Genomic DNA, 24951 nt, shown 5'->3' on the forward strand with positions numbered 1-24951 from the left:
TACTAACTGCATATTCCAGTACAGTAACTGATGGTTGTGTTCAGATGATGTGATGCCGAACGCTCCTGATAATCTATGAAGAGTGCCTCCCCACCCTACCCCATACACAGACCACTCCCCCGTCTCAATAATAAAATGACTTTTGTAGTTTGTATTGGGACTTTACCATTAAACCAATAAAAGCTTACAGTTTAGTGTTGTGTCAGGTATACTAACATAAATGAACAAATTGACAACCTACTACACCAACTTCTAATTCTATTCCAAATCAGGGGATAGCTTATCAACACAGATTGACAGAAAAATGTTGGCAGCATATGGAGGGAATACACAGTGAATTAAAATAACCTATTTCGATTACTTCAGAGATTTAGGCATGTTGACTGAAGCATCAAGAACTACCCACTTTTAGGCACACAGTCAATCATCACAACCGATGAAAATGTATCGGTGATGGACATGGATCTGCAGTTACTGAACGATATTATTCGTCCAGCAGCACCATGTCACTGAAGTAAAGAGGCTCACACTACAAACTTTATCACAAAAATGTTTGTGTGCATGATATTTTGAAGAGTGACCAGTTTGGATAGACAGTGACAATGCGGCACTTACCATTCTTGAGCTACAGTGCATTAGTGTTTGGCGAACACTTATTCTTAGAGACTTGAGTGCGGAGACAATTACGAAAGATATCAAATCCATCACGCGTCAGATATTTTAGCCGACTCTAGTCTGAGACAAACTCCAAGCTGCATCGTAGTTCGAATTCTACGTCAAATTGTACTAACTAAATGACTTGCCTTCAGCGTGTCACAGTTGATATCTCACTGACAGATTTGGGCCCCTTACTTTATTATAAGGTCGGTTAACTCGCATGGTATGTCACCTGGAATACATATGTCGAGCGTGCTGCATGAATGTTAGCGACACTGTAGTTACCTCCATGTGTTGCCTAACTACTTTCAAGTTAATGAATGTAAATAGTGAGTAGTTTAAGTGCCATAACTTCCGTACAGTTTCATTTGTTTTTAGTTTTTTCTGGTGTTCATTTTCCACTTTTTAACTGCATTTATGACGATGATGTGATTTAGTCACTTTTGCCTTGGTTTTAGTGCCCAGCTGCCTTGTAGGTGAATTAGCATTGCGGTAAAGATTTGCTATTGTGACAAATACAGTCACGAAGTTTGAGGCAGATCTTGACGAAGCTTTACTGTACACTCTGTTAGATTTAAGAACTACAAGGCTTGAACTCACGAACAAATTTACATCACATCTGCATCTCTATTCCGCAAGGTATTTTATGACGTGTAGTCTGCCTTAAGTCTTGCGTCTTATACTACTACTACTACTATCATTTCTCCGTTCACTGCGACATTCATCACAGTAAATTGTATTGTACGCAAAGTAACTGCCAGTTTATCTATGTGGCTACTTGACTGTAAGTGCAAAAATAATAACAGTCCCCACATTTATTCAAGGTACAGTACTCGTATGAGAAGTAACAATATAAACTACACAAGTCCACAAATGGGATTGACTATACTGTGACATAGGTTAATATCCCAACTATCAAATCCTTCAGCCATTCATCCTGGTAGGCCCTCATCTGCGATTTATTGACGAAAAAAATTTCGAAATTTTGTATGACTCTCAATATCACTAACATGGTAGCGTCATATTGACTGTTTGCCTGGTGTAATGGATATGGTCAGGCCTTGACTTGTAGAAGGTTGTGGGTTCAAATCTACCCAAATACTTTAATTTTCTTAGTTTTAAATTGTTATCTAAATTACTTTGATCAATTTTTCAATTAATTGGTTCAAATTAAGTTTATATTTCTGTTCCTTTGTCACATCATTTTAATCATCATATCAATCTTTTTCAAGGATCTCACTTTTCTTCCTACGTTATTCCTTTTCCACTTGAAATCTTTGTTGACGGGAAGTTAATTAATTTTATATACCGATTTCGATTTAATTTCTTTCGTCCATGTTACTGCAGACATTATTTCTATTCCTCATTTTTCTTGAATTTCGTTTTATTTATAATCCCGTCTTTCATTTAAATATTCGTCTCGGTTATTTTGTCCATAGTGCAATAGGAATTCAGGCTATGTTTTAAATGTTTGTACGACGATAACCATCCAAAAACCGTACATCTTTTAATGAAAAATATATTTTTGACACTGTTCCACAGTCACTGTAAATAGATTATTTCGTCTTTCGTTTCTTAACCGATAATCGCCATTTTCAAAAAATATTTAAATATTATACTAGATAAATAAAATTAAATTCACATTCACAAAAATTCCAAGTGGAAAAAGAATGATATAAAGAAAAAACGAGAACAAATGAAAAAACTTCATATGTTGATTAAAATGTTACAAACAAATACAAAATTACTTTTAAACCAACTAACTGAATAAAAATAACGATCAAAGTCATTTTGATAAAGATTTAAAAATAAAGAAATTTAAGACACTTGATCAAATATGAACCCGCGACCTTCATCAAGTGGAGGTCTTACCGTAGCCATTACACCACGCAACCAGTCTACCTTCTCTTTTAACGCTACTTAGTGCCCCATAAAATTCCGATTTATTTTCTACCGATTACTCGCAGACGAGGGCCCAGCAGGGTGAATGACTAAGGTTTGTGATACCAGGGATCTTAACCTAAATCACCATACAGACGATTTTAAAAAGTCGATCTCACCGCTGGGGACCTCTCCTTGTTAAACGCAAAGCTCAAACGAAGTAAATCATACATTCCAAGCTCGATCCAGGAGCGCTGGCTGACAAGGCGTCTTCGAATCTGCAGACATTCATAGATCACAGTAGGTAACTTAACACCACTCAAAGGTCAACTCGATGACCAATAGTTGGTAAATCGCTGATACGCGATGGCGCTGTTGCTAACTCGTGGAAAACTCACATAACTGCAGTTAACTGCAAGGCGCGGATGACTGACTCCACAAGATTGCATGGACTGTCTGTCGTGAGTCCCTGCGGGCTCCTAAATACCAGCCGAGCTGATGTATACTTGTATCACTCTTTTTCTATGCACGTGACAGGCGCAGAGCGGTAGTATGTCGATGCTGACGTTACCTGGTCGTGATGACGCCTTCTGTATAAGTCTGACCAGAATCACGCTGTTATGATGCTGTAGACACCTGCCGAATAGGCAACCCGTCAGATTGGTCGCACTGCGGGAGGACACACATAAGCCCTAGGTTACAGCACCTTCCTTTCGTGTTTGATTCGGCAATGGTCTTGAGAAGAACGACTGTCTTCAGTAGGCCTCTGTATAAGCTCTCATTTCCTTCGATTTACAAGTCATGGCCGTTTCGCGAGGCGTGCGCGAGGGGAAAAGTAATTTGTTGTGTGAATCTTCTTGGAACTTCCGTTCTCAGATTTTAACAACAAACGTTTCTGTGATGCACGACGACTCTCTTGTGGCAGCTGCCACTGGAGTTTGATGACCATCCTTGTAATGCTCTCGCACTTAATAAGCGAAACCACACAGACGACCAAAGTTCAACAATCAGGCGAACTATGGTTATGTAAGTCACTTCTTTCGAGGATGAGTTACATTTTCGTAACAGCCTTCCAATGAATCTCAGAAGAGAACACTCCCGAGTATAAATAAACGACCTCGATGAAACATGGAGGGTGTAAATAATGAAATACTTTTTTTTTTTTTTTGTGCCCAGTTTCACTTTTAAAACCCACACTGAAAAGTAATTTCGTGTATTAGGTTTGGAGGGAATATCTTCGAAACGATGATATATAAAAATGTTTTCATATATGTCATTAAAGTTATTGAAAACTGTGTCAAAGTTTTGTAATAATTTGAAATCTTGCAAAATACCCCACCATTACTAATTAATTCCGAAATTTGAAAAAGCAAACCTTTCGTTACAACATGAATAAGAATCTTCCAAGCCGCATACACCCTGTGTAATAAAGCTAATTTCTAAAATACCACTTCTGGAAAACAATCTGTACACTATGAGCTGTCTGATTATTTTCAACATACCTACTTCATCATCAAATATTCTTAGTATTTATTTTAATCACATTTATGTTATGTTTTAAATTGTTATTTGAAGTTTCACCATTCTTTTTTTAGTTCATCGTTTCACATAAGCGTATACTGTTAATTGAAAATAACAAATAACTCATTATTATTATTTCTTTTTCTTTACTTTCTCAGACTGTTAAGTCTGGTTAAAAATGGAACGTGACACGGACCTTGATCAAGTGTGACTTCCTTGTAACTGTATGGTATATGTTATATTGCATTTAGGAACTTTCGGGTAATTGAACATGTATCAATAATTACAGATTTTTGTAGTTGTATATATATGTTTGGATGTAGCTGTATTGCATTGATGTACTGGTGGATATTGTGAGGTATGACTCCTGTAGTTGATAGTATAATTGGTATAATGTCAACTTTATCCTGATGCCACATGTCTTTGACTTCCTCAGCCAGTTGGATGTATTTTTCAATTTTTTCTCCAGTTTTCTTCTGTATATTTGTTGTGTTGGGTATGGATATTTCAATTAGTTGTGTTAATTTCTTCTTTTTATTGGTGAGTATGATGTCAGGTTTGTTATGTGGTGTTGTTTTATATGTTATAATCGTTCTGTTCCAGTATAATTTGTATTCATCATTCTCCAGTACATTTTGTGGTGTGTACTTGTATGTGGGAACGTGTTGATTTATTAGTTTATGTTTTATGGCAAGTTGTTGATGTATTATTTTTGCTACATTGTCATGTCTTCTGGGGTATTCTGTATTTCCTAGTATTGTACATCCGCTTGTGATGTGATCTACTGTTTCTATTTGTTGTTTGCAAAGTCTGCATTTATCTGTTGTGGTATTGGGAACTTTAATAATACGCTTGCTGTAATATCTGGTGTTTATTGTTTGATCCTGTATTGCAATCATGAATCCTTCCGTCTCACTGTATATATTGCCTTTTCTTAGCCATGTGTTGGATGCGCCTTGATCTATGTGTGGCTGTGTTAGATGATACGGGTGCTTGCCATGTAGTGTTTTCTTTTTCCAATTTACTTTCTTTGTATCTGTTGATGTTATGTGATCTAAAGGGTTGTAGAAGTGGTTATGAAATTGCAATGGTGTAGCTGATGTATTTATATGAGTGATTGCTTTGTGTATTTTGCTAGTTTCTGCTCGTTCTAGAAAGAATTTTCTTAAATTGTCTACCTGTCCACAATGTAGGTTTTTTATATCTATAAATCCCCTTCCACCTTCCTTTCTGCTTAATGTGAATCTTCCTGTTGCTGAATGTATGTGATGTATTCTATATTTGTGGCATTGTGATCGTGTAAGTGTATTGAGTGCTTCTAGGTCTGTGTCACTCCATTTCACTACTCCAAATGAGTAGGTCAATACTGGTATAGCATAAGTATTTATAGCTTTTGTCTTGTTTCTTGCTGTCAATTCTGTTTTCAGTATTTTTGTTAGTCTTTGTCTATATTTTTCTTTTAGTTCTTCTTTAATATTTGTATTATCTATTCCTATTTTTTGTCTGTATCCTAGATATTTATAGGCATCTGTTTTTTCCATCGCTTCTATGCAGTCGCTGTTGTTATCCAATATGTAATCTTCTTGTTTAGTGTGTTTTCCCTTGACTATGCTATTTTTCTTACATTTGTCTGTTCCAAAAGCCATATTTATATCATTGCTGAATACTTCTGTTATCTTTAGTAATTGGTTGAGTTGTTGATTTGTTGCTGCCAGCAGTTTTAGATCATCCATGTATAGCAAATGTGTGATTTTGTGTGGGTATGTTCCAGTAATATTGTATCCATAATTTGCATTATTTAGCATGTTGGATAGTGGGTTCAGAGCAAGACAGAACCAGAAAGGGCTTAATGAGTCTCCTTGGTATATTCCACGCTTAATCTTTATTGGCTGTGATGTGATGTTATCTGAATTTGTTTGGATAGTAAGTGTGGTTTTCCAGTTTTTCATTACTATGTTTAGAAACTGTATCAATTTAGGATCTACTTTGTATATTTCCAATATCTGCAGCAACCATGAGTGGGGTACACTATCAAAGGCTTTTTGGTAATCAATGTATGCGTAGTGTAGCGACCTTTGTTTAGTTTTAGCTTGATATGTCACCTCTGTATCTATTATCAGTTGCTCTTTACACCCTCGTGCTCCTTTGCAGCAGCCTTTTTGTTCTTCATTTATAATTTTGTTCTGTGTTGTATGTGTCATTAATTTCTGCGTAATGACTGAAGTTAATATTTTGTAGATTGTTGGTAGGCATGTTATGGGGCGATATTTAGCTGTGTTTGCTGTGTTTGCTTGATCTTTAGGTTTCAGATAGGTTATTCCATGTGCAAGTGTATCAGGGAATGTGTATGGGTCTGCAATGTAACTGTTAAATAATTTAGTTAGATGTGAATGTGTTGAGGTGAACTTCTTTAGCCAGTAATTTGCTATTTTATCATTTCCAGGGGCTTTCCAATTGTGTGTAGAATTAATTGCTGGGGTGACTTCATGTTGCAAAATTATCACTTCAGGCATTTGTGGTATCATCTTGTTTGAGTCTGTTTCTGCTTGTATCCACTGTGCATGCCTGTTATGTTGTACCGGGTTTGACCATATGTTGCTCCAGAAGTGTTCCATGTCTGTTATGTTTGGTGGATTGTCTATTTTAATGTGTGTGTTATCTATTGTTTGGTAAAATCTCTTTTGGTTTGTGCTGAATGTTATTATTATTATTATTATTATTATTATTAGCGAATGTCCCCACTGGAGAACGATAAGCAAGTGATTTTCAATATTTCTTAGGGTCCTTATTTTCCCAATATTTCTTCATTTTCTTCCCGAAGGCTTTCTTTCTTTCTTCAGTCCTCTTTTGGTTCCATGTCTGGAATAAACTTCCACTTATCAATTTTGCTTCTGAATGCATCCCTGCCTGATGCATTAGTTACATCACTCTTTGCCTTCGTCGAATCCCTCTTAACTTCATTTATCCAAGGTACAGATGCTTTAAGGGATGTCACATAGTCCAACAGACATTAGTTAGTCTGTTTCCAGGTAATATGTCAACGTGTCCATAGAGTTTCATTAGTCTCTTTCTGATGTCAATTTCGATGTTTGATACTTTTTCTATTGTCTCGATTTTTTGCAGTCTATATCCATCTTGTGTGTATCGTGGACCCAGAATTTTTCTAATAATGTTTCTCTCTACTTTCTTAATTTCTGGTAAATCAAGTTTTCGATTCAATGAGAGTGTTTCACTTTCATATGTGACTGTCGGTTTGATTACTGTGTTGTAGTGTCGGGTTTGAGTGACGTTTGACAGGCATTTTTTGTTATACAAATGTGAAACAATCCGGACGCTTTCTTGATTTTCTGCAGTCTGCTTATTAACTCATTATGATGATAAAAATCATTACAATAATGATAATCTGTAAAGCAACGCTTAAATCATAACTTTTTCTACACAAAATACATAAAATGAACGAATTTTCTTCACACAGTATACGCGAAGAAGTAAAACAATATAAAACAAAATTCAGCAGGATTTCAAATAGTAGCGTGTGATCCTCCAAATATCTCCGTTTGTATCAGGCATGTTTCAGTACACTGTAAAGCCTCGGCGAAGAGAATTCATTATTTACTAGGAGCTGCAGCATGATTATATTGTTTCTCAAGTGGAGATCTTTCGACAGAACTAGATCTGAAAAACTCCTCACAAAGTTTTTCCAACATCAAAAGTTGTATATATCTCACGGCTGTACCTGTGTCATCGAGCCCTTTGGGATAATCAGATGAACGAGTCCCTTGCCCTAAGATATGGTGCTCTAAACGGTTCTTTCACATTGACCGCCCCAAAAATCTAACAATAATACAGATTTTTCTTCCTCACTGGGAAAGGAAACATCTTCCAAATATCTTTTGATCTGGTCAGACTTTGTTTACCAGATTTAGATGCTGCGAGAATGATATTTGGGGCTTCAAAAGGAGATTCGCGTATTCTCGGTCCAAACTCACCATTAGTTTCTTTTAAAACTATGACAAGGCGGGTGGTCAGTGTGAAAAAAACCGTTTACAGTGTCATTACCTAAGACAAGAAACAACTGGTGATCCTGAAGAGGCGGTCTGAGGCGCTGCAGTCATGGACTGTACGGCTGGTTCCGGCGGAGGTTCGAGTCCTCCCTCGGGCATGGGTGTGTGTGTTTGTCCTTAGGATAATTTAGGTTAAGTAGTGTGTAAGCTTAGGGACTGATGACCTTAGCAGTTAAATCCCATAAGATTTCACACATAATTGAACATTTGATCCTGAAGAGCTCGATGGCACAGATACAGCCGTGGAACGTATACGGATTCGAAAAAAAAAAAAAAAGTTCAAATGTATGTGAAATCTTACAAGACTTAACTGCTAAGGTCATCAGTCCCTAAGCTTACACACTACTTAACCTAAATTATCCTAAGGACAAACACCCACACACCCATGCCCGAGGGAGGAGCCGAACCTCCGCCGGTAACAGCCGCACAGCCCATGACTGCAGCGTCCTAGACCGCTCGGCTAATCCCACGCAGCACGGATTCGATGTTGCAAGAATTTTGTGAAAAGATTTTCAGATCTAGTGTGCTGAATGATTTTCATGTCAGTCTCAATATAATCAAGTGGCAGGCACTAGTACATAATCAATTCTCTTCACCGATGCTTTACATTGTACAGATGTATGTCTGGTAGAAATCAGGTATTTGGAGGATCACTCACGACAATTTGAAACCTGCTGAATTTTATATTATATTGTGTTCTCCGACACGTATGTTACGTGCAGAAATGCATGGTGTAAAAAAAACATTTTGTTTAAGTGTTTCTTCACAGAGTATCACTTCTGTAATCAAATGGTTCAAATGGCTCTGAGCACTATGGGACTCAACATCTTAGGTCATAAGTCCCCTAGAACTTAGAACTACTTAAACCTAACTAACCTAAGGACATCACACACACCCATGCCCGAGGCAGGATTCGAACCTGCGACCGTAGCAGTCCCGCGGTTCCGGCCTGCAGCGCCAGAACCGCTAGACCACCGCGGCCGGCACTTCTGTAATCATTTTGTATCATAATAATGAGTTACTCATTACTTACAGTTAACAAAATACCGGTATGTGAAACGGTTAACAAAAATACATGAATATAAAACGTAAAATAACTATTTAAAACAAAAAAACAAATATAAGTAGAATAATAATGAATGTTTAGATATTTTAATTAGGTATGTTGAAAATACTCTGACAGCACTGTTTACAGCCACAGTCTGCTACAGAGAAGGCCGTGATACACCTTATTTTCCAAAAATGATATTTCAGAAACAAGCTTTATTATATATGGATGTGTGTGGCTTGAAAGCTGCTTCAATTTAAGAGTTAACGAAAGTTTTCATTTTTTGAAATTAATTAATGATGATGGGATATTTTTCAAAATTCCTGATTATTGCAAAACTTGATTACGCAGCTCTCAAGAAAGTTAATTACATATCAACTTTTATATGAAAAAATATTTTGTATATCATCATTTTGAAGACATTCCTTCTAAACACAATATGCCAAATTACCTTTTGTGGTATGTTTCTCCTCTTAAAACTGAAATTGGGCAGAAACAGAAAACTACAAAGTTTTCGAAAATAGCCACAAGTCGCACTTAAAATTTTTTTTATTTACCGATTTCGGTCTTAGAACGAACAAGAGCAACGGCAGAATATAAAATTTAAAGTTAAGTGACGGTACTAAAAATTAAACTGACTCTGCTATAGTACTTAAACTTACGTTTAAATTACAGTAGTAAATGATTACACGGATAGCGCCAAAAATTTAATGTCATCTTTTACTACTGTAAAATGAAAATTTAAGTGCTATAGTAGAGCCAGTTGATTCTTTAAGATAGTACAGTGCCTCTGCTATCCTGATTACGGATGGATGTCCAAAGGAACAGGCACTGCGGTGACCACAGCCGTTACGAAACACATCGAATGAATTCGCAACTGCGAAGAAGGACTGCCATCAGCTATAGAATGAAATGACGAAAGTGAAAATTTGTGCTGGACCGGGAATCGAACCCGGATTTCCCGTTTATCGCGAGTGGTCACCTTACAGTTTGGCTATCCGTGCCCGACCCACGGCCAGGTCCAAACTTCCATATGTCCTCTAGTATGCATCTACACACGTCGCTCATCAAACGGAACTCGCCGAGACAATCAAGGACGCTCCGCTTTGCTTCACGCCGTCGTGTTGCTGTTACGTCACTCCACGTGGCGCGGTCCCTCAATGGACGCCGCCCTACAGCCGTACGGGATGACGCTTCCAGCGGGTACCACGCTACTCTACTTTGTGCTTGTTCCTCTCAAGTGATCACGGACGATATTTTAGTTATTATTTTTGGGACAAATGTCAGTCTCAACTAGCGCAGTTAATAAAGTGTTTTGTACTGCAACTTAAGAATCATCGTTTATCACAGCAAGCAACCACCTATGAGGTGTAGGTCACAAAAAATAAAATGGTTAAAAATAAACTTACCGTCTGTTTTGTGGAGTGCAACGTGCAGATTTTCTGTAAAGAATCAAAGCAGTGAAATTAGAAAGCTGAAAATAATTGGACAGACATAAGAAATAAATGTACCTTTTACATAGAAATCTGACATGAATTGTTTAGGGAGACAGAGAGCCGTAGCAGATGTTTTCGAGAGCTTTAACTTCCAGTTAGCATAAAATTAATTCATTTCAATACAGTGGTGACAGGCAAGTGACCTTACTGCAAAATAATCTAGCCTTGTTTTGTAAACCCTAGTCGCCGATTTTGCAAAGGCCTCGTCGCTATAGCTATAGGGGCCGTGTTGCCACTGTTGTTACGGTAGGCCGAGTTTTGGAGTTCGTGAAACGGATTCTGGTGCAGTATACCGCTAAGACTATTTCTCCCTACCACTATTACACAGCTATGCCCCAGGGTCAGGTGACACGATAGGAGAACGAAGGTTCTACAACACTCCAACAAATTAGTAACAAAGTCACACAAATGAGTTATAAAGGTATGTGACTTGTCGAATTATGAAGTCTGCAGCAATGCATATAGCACAAAAAGGGCCCTCGATGGCTACCTGCAAATGATCATCGGTGAACTTCACTGAACATAGCAAATGCAATTAACAACAACTATCTTTTCACTTCTAAGGGTTCACTAAACGACCCTGGATGATGATCTATAACCAAGCGGGCAAGAGCTGATCTATCTTCCGAGTAGGCTTCTGTCCGTTATGCTGTTCGAAGGCTTCCAACTTTCCAAAGATATTTTTTCATATGCCAGAGACTTCACCCATTCATACATGAATCGTATACCAAAATTGTTGTTGGTTATTACATAAAAGTGTTTGAGATGTTTGGATAATTTTGAGATTTTGTGATACTGAAGAATAGGTGACTGATTCTCTAGAGTAAGATAAGAAACCTATTATTATAAGTCACCCAGTCTATACAGTACATTTTGCGCTTAAGAAGAAAAAATTATGTAACCAACAATATTCCAGTGAGCGATTCGGTCATCGCCGATACTATGCCAGATCGTGTTTCATTTAATTAAATGAAAAATTAGTTTTGCGCTATTTATATTATTAGCAGTTCTGAACAACTGGTGCTATATTTCTAAATTTCGTGTTTCTCAGACGAAGATATATTTTCTCGTCCTAAAATTATGTAATTGAATGTCTTACTATGAGAACCGCTAGTACTTATTTTTATGACTGAAAAAATTGTATGTTATAGAATCTTCTTACGCTTTTCTCTGTGTAGCGACTGTGCTACAACATAACATCCGCATGAAGTGTGAATAAGTAGCTAGTGAAAAACGGGGCTCAGTCAGGATGTACGTGATGGATTTATCTTCAGTTGTCTGCAACATTTGGTTGGTTTTTAAATACATAAGAAATGACACTCCTGCCATTGCTGCGAAATGTGAGCAAAAAATTTTTCCTCGGAGCTGACATAAAAGCACACTATTACCTGCGTTCCTTATAGTCCATGAACGTCTCAATTTCTTTATTAGTTATTAAAAGAAAATATCTAATAGCGTCAAAGCTATATAAAAGTTTAACAACATCTAAGGGCTAAGTCACAGTCCCAAGAGGCAAACTATCATAAAATAGCTACACTGACGTTTACCTATTGCTAGTTTTCACAAATTTCTAATTACGTGCTACAAATGTATCGGTGTAATTAACACAATGTTTCGCCTAGAATATACACTCCTGGAAATGGAAAAAAGAACACATTGACACCGGTGTGTCAGACCCACCATACTTGCTCCGGACACTGCGAGAGGGCTGTACAAGCAATGATCACACGCACGGCACAGCGGACACACCAGGAACCGCGGTGTTGGCCGTCGAATGGCGCTAGCTGCGCAGCATTTGCGCACCGCCGCCGTCAGTGTCAGCCAGTTTGCCGTGGCATACGGAGCTCCATCGCAGTCTTTAACACTGGTAGCATGCCACGACAGCGTGGACGTGAACCGTATGTGCAGTTGACGGACTTTGAGCGAGGGCGTATAGTGGGCATGCGGGAGGCCGGGTGGACGTACCGCCGAATTGCTCAACACGTGGGGCGTGAGGTCTCCACAGTACATCGATGTTGTCGCCAGTGGTCGGCGGAAGGTGCACGTGCCCGTCGACCTGGGACCGGACCGCAGCGACGCACGGATGCACGCCAAGACCGTAGGATCCTACGCAGTGCCGTACGGGACCGCACCGCCACTTCCCAGCAAATTAGGGACACTGTTGCTCCTGGGGTATCGGCGAGGACCATTCGCAACCGTCTCCATGAAGCTGGGCTACGGTCCCGCACACCGTTAGGCCGTCTTCCGCTCACGCCCCAACATCGTGCAGCCCGCCTCCAGTGGTGTCGCGACAGGCGTGAATGGAGGGACGAATGGAGACGTGTCGTCTTCAGCGATGAGAGTCGCTTCTGCCTTGGTGCCAATGATGGTCGTATGCGTGTTTGGCGCCGTGCAGGTGAGCGCCACAATCAGGACTGCATACGACTGAGGCACACAGGGCCAACACCCGGCATCATGGTGTGGGGAGCGATCTCCTACACTGGCCGTACACCACTGGTGATCGTCGAGGGGACACTGAATAGTGCACGGTACATCCAAACCGTCATCGAACCCATCGTTCTACTATTCCTAGACCGGCAAGGGAATTTGCTATTCCAACAGGACAATGCACGTCCGCATGTATCCCGTGCCACCCAACGTGCTCTAGAAGGTGTAAGTCAACTACCCTGGCCAGCAAGATCTCCGGATCTGTCCCCCATTGAGCATGTTTGGGACTGGATGAAGCGTCGTCTCACGCGGTCTGCACGTCCAGCACGAACGCTGGTCCAACTGAGGCGCCAGGTGGAAATGGCATGGCAAGCCGTTCCACAGGACTACATCCAGCATCTCTACGATCGTCTCCATGGGAGAATAGCAGCCTGCATTGCTGCGAAAGGTGGATATACACTGTACTAGTGCCGACATTGTGTTTGCTCTGTTGCCTGTGTCTATGTGCCTGAGGTTCTGTCAGTGTGATCATGTGATGTATCTGACCCCAGGAATGTGTCAATAAAGTTTCCCCTTCCTGGGACAATGAATTCACGGTGTTCTTATTTCAATTTCCAGGAGTGTATATGTCAATCAACTGAGACGGACAAAAAAATGAATACTTAGAATTTGAAAGAATATGAAAGAATGCAGTATACTATCTCTTTCCACCAAACGCCACGCTAATATAGGACCATCGGTATACGGCAACCTTCAATCTTAATGAGTTCGTCAACTCGGCCTTTGAAAATATTTCAGAATTTCTGTTATGAAGGAGAAACTGCTCGACGATGATGACTTACTGGCTACAGCATTACGAATTGATCATGCTGAAAAGATTGATTGTACCATCAAAGTCATCCACGTCCTAATAAATTCAAAGCTGAGGAGTTACCTGTAAACTTTATGACACTGTCACACTATTGGGGATGATACAGGCATTTTTCGTGCAAATATTTGTAAGGTGCAGCCACAGTAAAAGTTCAGTAACATGTGGATTTAAACAGAAAAATATAATCAACTGGAAAGTACAAGAAAGCCTAGGTAAGCAATGCTGTTTCACAAAAACAACAACAACAACAACAACAACAACAACGACGACAACGACAACTTGCTCTTCCACAAGCCTTTTGCTGTGCAACGTTGGCTGGTCGTAAAATAGCCTTTGAGCTGCTGGGGGGGGGGGGTCCACAGTATCCACCCAGCAGTACAGATCCTTAACAAAGCGGAACAAATAAATGTGAAGAGAGAGGTTGCTAGCAAAAAATCGCTCGAGTGGATCGTTTACAGGGGTTGGGCAATATTGTTCGAAGCGATATAAATTATGGTGCATCGTAGCATGTTTTCAAGGCGACTGCGTCAGACTATGAAATCGTTTCCAGCTGCTACTCAGAAGTGGCTAAAGATTAATCTCTCCCTATTCTGTGTTCTTATCTACGAAATTACTCAGACCCCTGCCCTGAGACTCACTGCTGTCTTTCCAATTGCCGTCGTCATGTGAGATCTTTATCAAACCAATACGCGGAACTCAGTTCCACCTTATTGGCGCTCATTGTCATTAAGTCGGACATGCCACGAAACCTCGTGGCGGCAGTCTTCTGTGACAGGAGTCGTGAGGCTCTGGGAGCAAACGAGCGCGTGATCGCGACTCATAGCTCATCTCGAGGACGCCGATGGCAGTTCCGTGGGTACCAGCCCGTGCAATCCGCCGCCTTTCACAACTGTCGCAGAAAAATACCGGACCTTGCCCTCCCATGTTTCGTTTGTGGCCTGCCTTGGCCTTCTCAATACAACTACTGCGAAGACTAATCGTAAGTGTCCAGTTTGTAGACAATTTTCTCGCAGGATATTCAGCTTAGCATTAAAAAACAACGTTATGAACGCTTGCTAATAAAGCGTGTGGACAAAATATGTACACACCAAAAACACAACAAAACACATTACCATGCCTAGCGCAGGAAAACTGTTGCCATTAAAAACAGGTCCAGTATGGTCTTCAAGGGGCTCTTATACTATTCTTCCTAGAAACTTGTGGCAGGTTCACGTAATATAAGGAAGCCGTAAAGGCTCAATAATAATGAGGCATGGCGATTGTGGTGGTCACGGGAGGTGCGACATGTCATCCTCGTGGTCACAAAACCAGTCACAGAGGATACGAGCTTTGTGAACACGGACCCTGTCGTCTTGGAATACCACCATCACCATTGGGCAATAAACGTTGTACTATGGAATGGACCAGATCAGCCAAAATGGTCACATGATTTTGGGCGGTAATGCGACCTTGCAGAGTTACTTACCATGGTGTCCAAGGCATATCGCAATATGGCTACATAAATCATCACAGAATCCCCGTCATGTTTCACTTCGAATACGAAAACTCGACCAGAAGTTGGATATACTGTGTAATAAGACCCGTCCGACCAAATAACACTCCTTCATTAGTCTACAGTCTTCTATGACTTCGGCAGAATGTTTTCGTGTTACAGTTATTTGCATCACTGATATACGACGGTCGTTTGAAAAGTCTGTGCAAAAATAAAAAGTATTTACGTATTTGGGGTAAACCTTTTCTTATTTTTCGACATAGTCTCCTTTTAGACTTATACACTTCGTCCAACGCTGCTCTAATTTGTTGATACCTTCCGAATAATAGGAATTGTCCAAGTTTGCAAAATAGCTATTAGCTGCTGCAGTCACCTCCTCGTTTGAATAAAATATTTGTCCCGCCAGCCATTTATTCAAATTGGGGAACAAATAGTGGTCCGAGGGAGCCACGTATGGAAAATAGGGGGAATGTGAAACGAATTGGAATCGTATTTCCATTAATTTTGCGACCACAACTGCTGAGGTGTGTGCTGATAAATTGTTGTGATGGAAGAGAACTTTTTTGCGATCCAGTCGCCAGCGTTTTTCTTGCAGCTCGGTTTTCAAACGGTCCAATAACGATGAATAATATGCATCTGTAATAGTTTTACCCTTTTCCAGATAGTCGATGAGGCTTATCCCTTGCGAATCCCAAAGAACAGTCGCCATAACTTTTCCGGCCGAAGGAATGGTCTTCGCCTTTTTTTGGTGCAGATTCTCCCTTGGTAACCCATTGTTTAGATTGTTGTTTGGTCTTAGGAGTACAGAAATGTATCCATGTTTCATTCACAGTGACAAAACGACGCTTAAAGTTCTGCGGATTCTTCCTGAACAGCTGCAAACCATCCTTGCCACAATTCACACGATTCCGTTTTTGGTCAAGCGTGAGCAATCGCGGAACCCATCTTGCGGATAGCTTTCTCATGTCCAAAAGTTTATGCAAAATATTATGTACCCATTCACTGGAGATGCCCACAGCACTAGCAATCTCACGCACCTTAACTCTTCTGTCATCCATCACCATATCATGGATTTTATCAATGATTCCCGGAGTCGTAACCTCCACAGGGCGTCCACAGAACGTTCAGCATCACTTGTGCCCATATGGCCACTCCGAAAATTTTGAAACCACTTATAAACTGTTCTGATGGAAGGTGCAGAGTCACCGTAATGTTTATCAAGCTTCTCTTTAGTTTCCTGAGGCGTTTTGCCTTCCATAAAGTAACGTTTAATCACCACACGACATTCTTTTTCGTCCATTTTTGACAATCACTCGACTTCCTTGATTCACACGAATGCCAAACAAAAAGAAATAGATCAACATGGCTGAAACTTTGTGTGCGTTCTTTCCAAAGATGCTTCTAACTAAACATGACCTCGATACGCGCCATGGTGGTGCCATCTCTCGGACTTAGCGCGGACTTTTCAAACGCCCCTCGTATGTTTTCGGAATTCCAGCACGTTCTGCATGCAGTTCCCAGCTTATGGAGCTCCCTTCGTGTTGTTTTGGCGCTGACAGGGTTCACGAGTGCGACATTCGGTTCTGCACGGACTTTATCAGCTGTCGTCTAATCATTTTTCGTCACAACGCTCTTCAATGACCGTTTGTCACGATCACTCAACACACTCTTTCGTTCACAATGTGACTTAGTGGATGACGTTTTTCCGCTTTCCCTACTTGTTATATAAATCGTCGATATGGTTAGGGAAGTACCCTCCAACCGAGCAACAACAATTTGTCCACGTTGGCGTTCTCTTAGCTCCGATATAACACACTTAGCCACAAAGAAAACTGTTCTGATGATAATAACTAACATTTTCAACGTATTGAGGGCATTGCACAGGTTCCACTCGTGGTAAAATATCAACAGCGCCGCCCCAAGCGTGGATGGTCCGCCCCGCGCGTGGATACCATCCGCATTTATGTTCAAGAATGCACTTCCTGCGATTTTTCCATATTTTTGTCCAACCCCTATATATTCCCGCTGTTTTTCGTAGACTTTATAACAGCATGGACAAAAATATTCCGCCATTTACAAAGTATTCCACCGGTACAGAGGAGGACAACAACACTAACGAAAGCAACTCGCAGATAGTAATCTGATGTTTTATGTTTGTGCATTAATGGCACTTGCAGTCGTACTCCGGATACAGAAAGACAATATCTGCGTTACTGATACATGTAGAACAATTTTCATCCCAAGGAATGATATTCGAGGTAACTAACACGACCTAAGTACCGAATACAGACCTACTCGTACTACGTTCCCTTGTAATTTGGAGCTAATTCCTTTCGTGGAACTTTTTTACGATACGGTATAGCCTATAGGATAGTATTAAATTTCTGTGTACTGTTTAATTCTTCGTCGTCGAATAGAGGCGCGAATATCTCCTCAATAACCGTTTAGCGAACGTTGCTGCGTATGAGACTTCGCAGCAGGCGTGCACCAATGCTGACTATTGTTCGTCGTCTACCAAAGCTGGAATTTAATACAGCAACGTTCAGCGAGTGACGGCAGGTGGCCGATGCAGACGAATCGCGTTTTATACTCTCTGGGACAGACGGCTGTTGGCATGCGGTCGCGTGGTTTCAGACTGAAGCGCTCGGCCACTACGGCCGACGTAGTGAAATATCTGAAAGCAAACATCCCGCAATAATCGTCGGAAAGGTCCAGGCTGTAGGTCTTTCCCCGGGCACAGTGGATCAACACAAGTACGAATTTCTCCTTGGGAACCATGTCCACCCCCAAAATGCAGTTTTTTCTCTTCAGCACGATGTCATCTGCCAGCAGCACATTGCAATGTGTCACACAACTCGCAATGTACGTGGGTGGTTCGAAAATCACCTGAGTGAGTTCATTGTACTTCCCTTGTCGCAAAATTAAAGTAGATACTTCCTGTGCGTTATTATGAGCAGACGTCATTGTTGGCTACCGGAATAAAATAATAATTGGATCCTTTTACCGACCTCCCAGTTCAGATAATACAGTTGCTGAAAGATTCAAAGAAATGTATGATTTCAAACACGTACCCGACTCATACGATAATAGTTGGTGGTGACTTTAATATACCCTCGATATGTTGGCGAAAATACATGTTTAATTCCGCAGGTACGCATAAAGCATCATCCGAAATTGTGCTAAACGCATTCTCTGAAAATTATTTCGAGCAGTTAGTTTATGACCCCACACGAATAGTAAACGGTTGTGAAAACACACATGACCTCTTAGCAACAATAAAATAGTTCAAATGGCCCTGAGCACTAAGGGACTTAACTTCTAAGGCCATCAGTCCCCTACAACATAGAACTACTTAAACATAACTAACCTAAGGACATCACACACATCCATGCCCGAGGCTGGATTCGAACCTGCGACCGTAGCGGTCACGCGGTTCCACACTGTAGTGCACAGAACCGCACGGCCACCCCGGCCGGCTTCTTACAAGGGAACATCCCCATCGCACCCCCCTCAGATTTAGTTGTAAGTTGGCATAGTGGATAGGCCTTGAAAAACTGAACACAGATTGATCGAGGAAACAGGAAGAAGTTGTGTGGAACTATGAAAAAATAAGCAAAATATACAAACTGGGTCGTCCATGCGTAAGATAGGCAATATTAAGGGCTATGTGAGGCGAGGAGCTCCATGGTCCCGTGGTTAGCGTGAACAGCTGCGGAACGAGAGGTCCTTGGTTCACATCTTCCCTCGACCGAAAATTTTAACTTTTTATTTTCAGTTTATGTGAAAAACTCTTATGTTTTCATCACTTTTTTTGGAGTGATTATTACATCCACAAGAAAACCTAAATCGGGCAAGGTAGAAGAAACTTTTTACCCATTCGCCAAGTGTACTAGTTAGGTGGGTCGACAACATATTCCTGTCATGTGACGCACATGCTGTCACCAGTGTCGTATACAAAATATCAGACATGTTTTCCTGTGGAGGAATCGGTTGACCTATGACCTTTCGATCAAATGTTTTCGGTTCCCATTGGAGAGGCACGTCCTTTCGTCAACTAATCACACGGTTTTGCGGTGCGGTCGCAAAACACAGACACTAAACTTATTACAGTGAACAGAGACGTCAATGAACGAACGGACAGATCATAACTTTGCGAAAATAAAGAAAGCAAAATTTTCAGTGGAGGGCAGATTTGAACCAAGGATCTCTCGTTCCGCAGCTGTTCACGCTAACCACGGGACCACGGCGCTCCTCGTCTTACATTGCCCTTAATATTGCCTATCTTACGCATGGACGACCCAGTTTGTATATTTTGCTTATTTTTTCATAGTTCCACACAACTTCTTCCTGTTTTCTCGATTGATCTGTGTTTAGTTTTTCAAGGCCTATCCATTGTGCCAAATTATAACTAAATCTGAGGGGGGTGCGATGGGGATGTTCCCTTGTTAGCAACAAATAATCCTGAGTTAATAACGAGCATCAAAACGGATACAGGGATTAGTGAACACAGAGTTGTCGTAGCGAAATTTAATATTGTAATCCCCAAATCCTCGAAAAATAAGCGAAAAATATACCTATACGAAAACGTAGATACAAATTCACTTGATGCCTTCCTGGGAGACAATCTCCGATCCTTCCAAATTAATGATGTACGTGTAGACCAGATGTGATTGGAATTCAGAGAAATAGTATCGGTAGCAATTGAGAGATTTATACCAAATAAATTAACAAACGACGGAGCTGTTCCTCCATGATACAAAAAACTGGTTAGAACCCTCTTGCAGAAACAACGAAACAAATATGCCAAATTAAAACAGACGAAAATCCCCAAGACTAATAAAGTCATCAGAAGATCAAAACAAACTGCAAAAAGATTTAGAAAGATATCTGAATGGTGCGAAAATAGGCAGTTGACCCAAAATAAAAGAAAAGTGAGGTGTCATCCACATGAGCGCTAAAAGGAACTCAAATTTCGGTTACACGATAAATTAGTCTAATGTAAAAGCCGTAAATTGAACTAAATACCTAGGTATGACAATTACGAACTTAAACTGGAAGGAACACATAGAAAATGTTGTGAGGACGGCTAACCAAAGACTGCGTTTCATTGGCAGGACACTTAGAAAATGTAACAGACCTACTAATAAGACTACCTACACTACCCTTGTCTGCCCTCTTTTAGAATACTGTTGCGCGGTGTGGGATCCTTACCATACAGGACTGACGGAGCGCATCGAAAAAGTTCAAAGAAAGGCAGCACGTTTTGTATTATCGCGAAATATGGGAGGGAGTATCACAGAATTTACACAGGATTTGGGCTGGAAATCATTGAAAGAAAGGCGTTTTTCGTTGCGGCGGAATCTTCTCACAAAATTCGTATCAACACCTTTCTCCTCCAAATGCGAAAATATTTTCTTGACACCGATCTACATAGGGAGGAAAGATCACCACGATAAAATAAGGGAAATCAGAGCTCGTACGTAAAGACATAGGTGTTCAATCTTTCTGCGCGCTACACGAGTTTGGAGTAATAGAGAATTGTGTGTGTGTGTGTGTGTGTGTGTGTGTGTGTGTGTGTGTGTTTGAAATCTTATGGGACTTAACTGCTAAGGTCATCAGTCCCTAAGCTTACACACTACTTAACCTAAATTATCCTAAGGACAAACACACACACCCATGGCCTAGAGAGGACTCGAACCTCCGCCAGGATCAGCCGCATAGTCGATGACTGCAGCGCCTTTAGACCGCTCGGCTACTCCCACGCGGCAATAGAGAATTGTGAAGGTGGTTCGTTGAACACTCTGCCAGGCGCTTAAATATGATTTGCGGAGTATCCATGTAGATGTAGATGTCCCTGACCATCAAACTCCCCGGATTTAAACCCAATCGTGAATCTGTGGAACCGCCTCCATCGAAATGTTCACGCCATGGATCCTCAGTCAAGAAACCTAGCACAGCTGGCCACGGAACTGGAGTCAAAAGGGGTCGACATCCCTGTCGGTACCTACCAGAACCTCAGTGACTCCCTCCCAGCATGTCTCGCAGCGGTCCGTACTGCTAACGGTGGTTACACGGGTTTTTAACAGGTGGCCACATCAACGTGAGTGGACAGTATACCAGTGCTCTTGAAGCCAATATGTCTGTGCTGTGCTTTTGTGACGACGACAAATTGCTCGACAGTCGAAAGAAAGGAAATGTTTTTCGTTTATGATGAATGTTGCCAAATAGATCGAACAGCAGTGTGGTTGTGATACCGGCTAAAAACAAGCCTGACGTCCCTAATGAACTGCGGGACTGCATACCTCAGACATGCGTTGGCATTTGACCGCCTTCTTCTCTGCTTCATCAGGTATCAGGCCATTACTGCACTCGTCGATAAAGAGAACTAGACACCATTGAAATAGCTTCCACCGATGTGTTCCGTCGATCACTTGTCACACATCATGGTGCCAGCTGTTCGTGATGGAGGCCTAAGGGGCCAAACCGATCGTGTGGAGATGGCTGCAAATTTTCTGCGTCGCCACAGCACGCGCTATTGCTTCCAGAAAGGCAGCGGGGTGTTTTGCTGCATTCTACTAGGGGTATCTACGAGCAATAATTTGTGAACAGTGGTGATTAGTTAGTCTGAAGGACGTTAGATTACTACTATGAGACAGAATCTACACTGTTTTGCATATCACGATAGCGACGGCGTTTTCGAATGACGTCGCTCTGATGTACGCCAATTACACCGGAAATTTATCGTGCTGATAAACCTTCGTACCGTAAAGTGACAATGCGCACATTGTCTGGGCTCCGAGCCATATTGACTGAACAGTGTACAAACGCTGTATTGTCCCTTTCACGATTGGAGACACAGCGCTCTGCAGAACTGGAAGGAGGCCATTAGACATGTGGCTACACACTGTTGAGCCAAATAATTATGGCCGCTTCATTAATAGTGTGTTGGTCTATCTTTGTGAGGCAGTACAGTAGCGATTTTGTCTCGCATGGATTCGTCAAGTCCTTGGAATGTTCTATAGATGTGGCACCAAATGTCCAAACACAGGCCGGTGGATTGTGGGCGTGGCACTGGTGCCTGATGGTTACAATGGGAAGAAAGGAAGATTAGGGTTTAACGTCCCGTTGACATCGAGGTCATTTGAGACAGAGCACAAGGTCACATCGTTCAAGGATGGGGAAAGAAATCGGTCGAGTCCTCTCAAAGGAACTATCCTGGCATTTCCTTGGAATGATTCAGGGGAGTCGTGGAAATCCTAAATATGGGCCGTCGTAAGTGAATTTGGACCGCCATCTTCCCGAAAGGGAATCCTGTGTACTAACCACTGCACCACATCGCTTGGTGATGTACTGGGTTCGGATCAGGCGAGTTTAGTGGCCAGGACATCAACGTGGGTTCACTATCACGCTGCTCAAACCATTGTAGTACGATTGTGACCTTGTGACATGGACACTTATCCTGCCGGAAGATGCCACCGCCATCGGTGAAGACATCAAGCGTGAAGGGATGCAGGCGATCCGCAGTACTGTTCATGTATTCCACAGAGCCATGGTGCCTTAGATTACTACCGAAGGTCGCATGGAAGCCGAGGTGTACGTCGCCCATAGAATAACACTGCCCTCAACAACCAACGTCCGTGGTACTTGCACGTCTCGGTCGGCCGTTCGCTTGGATAGCTGGTTGTTCAGACACGACCACTAACTTAGTGCATAAATGAACGTGGTTCATCGGACCAGGTTATATCTTTCCATGGATCGACGATCCTAAACCCACTCTAAGCGCAATTTACGTTGTCGCTAGGTCAACAAGAGACCACGTAGGTGCCATCCGTTGTTGAGCTCCATGTTAAACAATGTGAGCTGAACAGTGGGCTCCGAAACACTTGTGCCTGGACCAGAGTTTCACGATTGTGGTCAGATTTGCAATATATCACCGCCTATCCTACTTTACACAGCAATTAAGTCTCCGACCTCCATGTTCTGTGGTTAGTATTCCATTTGAGTCTGTAGACGGATCACGGCTCTGCACTGAACAGTTATTTGAATGTTGTGCAGTGGCAGTTGAATTTAGTGAAACTAATTTTTTACTTGTTCTTGTTTATGGGTCTCCTCACTCTCACTTAAGAGCATTTCTGCTCAAGCTACAGAGGGTTCTTGGTTCACTTTATGGGACGTATCAAAATTAGTTATATGTGTTGAGTTCAATATTAAATTTGTATATGATTGTGCAAGGGAAAGGATGTTGGAAGATCTCCTACATTCATATGATCTGATGCAGACGGTGTTTTTTTCCAACCAGTGTGCAGGGGACTAGTCGCACAGCCATAAACAATATTTTTATTCATTCTTCATTACTAGATAGGCATTCTCTTAGCAAAACGGTGAATGGCCTGTCAGACCATGATGCACAAATTTTAACATTAAAAGGTTTTCTTCTTACTCAAACAAATGTTATATACAATTACAAACTATGTAGGAAAGCTAATCCAACGGCAATAGAGAGTGTTTTAAACCACGTTAAGGTACAAAAGTTGCACGATGTTTATAGTGCCGATAACATAGATGACAAATGTAATGCTTTCCATAACACATTTCTCATGCTTTTTGAAAGTCGTTTTCCATTAGAACCTTCTAAACAGGGTACTAGCAGTAAAAGGCAGCCTGGGTGACTGACTAAAGTGATAAGGATACCATGTACAACAAAGTAGAGATTATATCAATATATTAGAAGTAGTGACATTCGAGTTACAGTAGCTCATTACAAACAGGCAAAGAATTGTGGTACCCAAATAGAATAGCTAATTCACAGGACAAAATTCAAACCATACGGTCAGCGGTGAAGTAAGCGTCTGGTGAGCAGGGCAAGGTCGACGATGTAAAGTCAGTCCGTAGTAAAAATGTCTCTGTTACTGATAAGTCAGATATGTGAACAGTATTTAACAATCACTTTCTGAGCATTGCTGGTGAATGAAATAAAAACTTGGTTTCTACAGGGAATGACATGACTCTCTTGGAGTCATGTGATTTTTAGTATTCGAACGGTATCTGAAGTAAGTGATAAATCGACACGAAAAGTAGTCTACTTTGCTTATTTTCAGTCGCTTATGACGTATGGTATTATATTTTGGGGTAACTCTTCCCATTCTCAAAGGATGTTTTTGGCTCAGAAACGGGTGGTTCGAGCAATAAGTGGTGAAAGTTTGCGACCCTCTTGTCGACCCCTGTTGACTAGTCTCGGTATTCTGACATTGGCCTCTCAATATATACATTCTTTAGTGTCGTTTATTCTTAATAATATCGGCTTATTCCTAGGAAATAGCATCTTTCCCTTAGTTAACATTAGGCACAAATCCAGTCTGCATTTGGATCGCACATCCTTGACTCTTGTCCAGAAAGGTGTGCAGTATACTGCAGCATCCATTTTCAATAAGCTACCACAAGAATTCAAAAATCTTGTCAGAAGTCCACGTGCTTTCAAACTGAAACTGAAGAGC

General features: G+C 41.2%; 1 protein-coding gene across 2 annotated transcripts in view; it reads right to left on the bottom strand.

Annotated features, from left to right (window-relative positions):
* Nucleotides 1–24951, bottom strand: part of LOC126188403 (protein GDAP2 homolog) — a 1021851-nt gene that overhangs the window by 524395 nt on the left and 472505 nt on the right. For both annotated transcript variants that reach the window (XM_049930006.1, XM_049930005.1), the window contains exon 5: nt 10581–10613. The gene's annotated coding sequence lies outside the window, so the exon portion shown is untranslated. The remainder of the gene's footprint in view (nt 1–10580; nt 10614–24951) is intronic.

This window comes from Schistocerca cancellata, chromosome 5 (genome assembly GCF_023864275.1).
Source record: "Schistocerca cancellata isolate TAMUIC-IGC-003103 chromosome 5, iqSchCanc2.1, whole genome shotgun sequence".
Lineage (NCBI taxonomy): Eukaryota > Metazoa > Arthropoda > Insecta > Orthoptera > Acrididae > Schistocerca > Schistocerca cancellata.